The sequence below is a fragment of the Solea solea genome, chromosome 16 (genome assembly GCF_958295425.1).
Source record: "Solea solea chromosome 16, fSolSol10.1, whole genome shotgun sequence".
Taxonomy (NCBI): domain Eukaryota; kingdom Metazoa; phylum Chordata; class Actinopteri; order Pleuronectiformes; family Soleidae; genus Solea; species Solea solea.
The window spans coordinates 3,291,201-3,293,700 of NC_081149.1; the positions used below are offsets into that span (position 1 = coordinate 3,291,201).

A 2,500-nucleotide genomic window follows, 5' to 3' on the forward strand; every position below is an offset into this window, starting at 1 on the left:
AACTCTTGAACGTTCGAAAGGCTGACCTTTGAGGTCCTCCACGAGCAGGGGGCCTTACCTAGTCTATAAAAGGAGTCTGTGTCCACAGCCCGTCGGCTTACGGCCATACCACCCTGAGCACGCCCGATCTCGTCTGATCTCGGAAGCTAAGCAGGATCGGGCCTGGTTAGTACTTGGATGGGAGACCGCCTGGGAATACCAGGTGCTGTAAGCTTTTACACTGCTGCTTCCTTACAAGAAACATGGGCTTGCAATTACGTTGACGCACGGGCACACGTTAACGTCCTTCTAGTTTCAGCCTCGGATGTCGCTCTGCAAGCACGTGAGAAGCTTGGAGATGGGGAGCAGCTTACCCATCTCGGTGTAGCTTCCTAATACTGGAATAGAGTGTAGCAGGTAGTGGAGATAAAGGCTCAAGTGCAGTGTGTTCGAAAGGCTGACTTTTGAGCTCCTCCACGAGCAGGGGGCCTTGCCTAGTCTATAAAAGGAGTCTGTGTCCCCAGCCCGTCGGCTTACGGCCATACCACCCTGAACACTCCCGATCTCGTCTGATCTCGGAAGCTAAGCAGGGTCGGGCCTGGTTAGTACTTGGATGGGAGACCGCCTGGGAATACCAGGTGCTGTAAGCTTTTACACTGCTGCTTCCTTACAAGAAACATGGGCTTGCAATTACGTTGACGCACGGGCATGGGCACAGGCACACGTTAACGTCCTTCTAGTTCCAGCCTTGCTTTGGTTTTCACAGAAAAAAGAGAGTGGTGCACCGTTCCTGGTGGCACTGCAATGCCAGGTCAATGCAAGGAGTGAAGAGAGCAAGCCCCAGTTTTCACCTCCCAATGCTCAAAAATGCATTTAATATTTAATCCCCATATAGAGGACATATCAGATATTAAACTGATAAGAACAGATACTACACTTGATCTTAGCCAAAAGGCCGAGAAGCGATGGCCCACAAGTGTCTGGGGCCAACTCAAGATCTTGACGCACAAGTTACTTGTTGTGGTGCCATGTTTTTTAAGTGCGCATAACAAAGGCTGCTGCTGATCACCTCCGCCCCAAGGTGATCTAAGTGCACCTCTGAGCCTTGACGGACAGCTGCTTGACATTTGACACACTCAAAGGGCGCGGCCATACAGCAAAGCCCACCAAAAACAACTTAAACTCTTGAACGTTCGAAAGGCTGACTTTTGAGCTCCTCCACGAGCAGGGGGCCTTGCCTAGTCTATAAAAGGAGTCTGTGTCCCCAGCCCGTCGGCTTACGGCCATACCACCCTGAGCATGCCCGATCTCGTCTGATCTCGGAAGCTAAGCAGGATCGGGCCTGGTTAGTACTTGGATGGGAGACCGCCTGGGAATACCAGGTGCTGTAAGCTTTTACACTGCTGCTTCCTTACAAGAAACATGGGCTTGCAATTACGTTGACGCACGGGCACACGTTAACCTCCTTCTAGTTTCAGCCTTGGATGTCGCTCTGCAAGCACGTGAGAAGCTTGGAGATGGGGAGCAGCTTACCCATCTCGGTGTAGCTTCCTAATACTGGAATAGAGTGTAGCAGGTAGTGGAGATAAAGGCTCAAGTGCAGTGTGTTCGAAAGGCTGACTTTTGAGCTCCTCCACGAGCAGGGGGCCTTGCCTAGTCTATAAAAGGAGTCTGTGTCCCCAGCCCGTCGGCTTACGGCCATACCACCCTGAGCACGCCCGATCTCGTCTGATCTCGGAAGCTAAGCAGGGTCGGGCCTGGTTAGTACTTGGATGGGAGACCGCCTGGGAATACCAGGTGCTGTAAGCTTTTACACTGCTGCTTCCTTACAAGAAACATGGGCTTGCAATTACGTTGACGCACGGGCATGGGCACAGGCACACGTTAACGTCCTTCTAGTTCCAGCCTTGCTTTGGTTTTCACAGAAAAAAGAGAGTGGTGCACCGTTCCTGGTGGCACTGCAATGCCAGGTCAATGCAAGGAGTGAAGAGAGCAAGCCCCAGTTTTCACCTCCCAATGCTCAAAAATGCATTTAATATTTAATCCCCATATAGAGGACATATCAGATATTAAACTGATAAGAACAGATACTACACTTGATCTTAGCCAAAAGGCCGAGAAGCGATGGCCCACAAGTGTCTGGGGCCAACTCAAGATCTTGACGCACAAGTTACTTGTTGTGGTGCCATGTTTTTTAAGTGCGCATAACAAAGGCTGCTGCTGATCACCTCCGCCCCAAGGTGATCTAAGTGCACCTCTGAGCCTTGACGGACAGCTGCTTGACATTTGACACACTCAAAGGGCGCGGCCATACAGCAAAGCCCACCAAAAACAATTAAACTCTTGAACGTTCGAAAGGCTGACTTTTGAGCTCCTCCACGAGCAGGGGGCCTTGCCTAGTCTATAAAAGGAGTCTGTGTCCCCAGCCCGTCGGCTTAAGGCCATACCACCCTGAGCATGCCCGATCTCGTCTGATCTCGGAAGCTAAGCAGGATCGGGCCTGGTTAGTACTTGGATGGGA

At 51.4% G+C, this 2,500-nt stretch overlaps 7 non-coding genes across 7 annotated transcripts in view; 5 read left to right on the forward strand and 2 right to left on the reverse strand.

The window, feature by feature from the left end:
• Positions 1–95: 95 nt before the first annotated feature.
• LOC131477635 (5S ribosomal RNA) lies at positions 96–214 on the forward strand. Its single transcript, XR_009243962.1, has one exon. It is a non-coding gene; the product is annotated as a 5S ribosomal RNA (ribosomal RNA).
• Positions 215–510: 296 nt separating this feature from the next.
• On the forward strand, positions 511–629 carry LOC131442974 (5S ribosomal RNA). The gene has a single exon (XR_009233515.1). It is a non-coding gene; the product is annotated as a 5S ribosomal RNA (ribosomal RNA).
• Positions 630–753: 124 nt separating this feature from the next.
• Positions 754–946, reverse strand: LOC131442258 (U2 spliceosomal RNA). Its single transcript, XR_009232834.1, has one exon. It is a non-coding gene; the product is annotated as a U2 spliceosomal RNA (small nuclear RNA).
• Positions 947–1,254: 308 nt separating this feature from the next.
• Positions 1,255–1,373, forward strand: LOC131440887 (5S ribosomal RNA). Its single transcript, XR_009231570.1, has one exon. It is a non-coding gene; the product is annotated as a 5S ribosomal RNA (ribosomal RNA).
• Positions 1,374–1,669: 296 nt separating this feature from the next.
• Positions 1,670–1,788, forward strand: LOC131476922 (5S ribosomal RNA). The gene has a single exon (XR_009243283.1). It is a non-coding gene; the product is annotated as a 5S ribosomal RNA (ribosomal RNA).
• Positions 1,789–1,912: 124 nt separating this feature from the next.
• On the reverse strand, positions 1,913–2,105 carry LOC131442259 (U2 spliceosomal RNA). Its single transcript, XR_009232835.1, has one exon. It is a non-coding gene; the product is annotated as a U2 spliceosomal RNA (small nuclear RNA).
• Positions 2,106–2,412: 307 nt separating this feature from the next.
• Positions 2,413–2,500, forward strand: part of LOC131441356 (5S ribosomal RNA) — a 119-nt gene continuing 31 nt past the window's right edge. Inside the window, exon 1 of the ribosomal RNA XR_009232022.1 lies at positions 2,413–2,500. This exon is cut by the window's right edge and continues 31 nt beyond it. This is a non-coding gene — a ribosomal RNA (5S ribosomal RNA).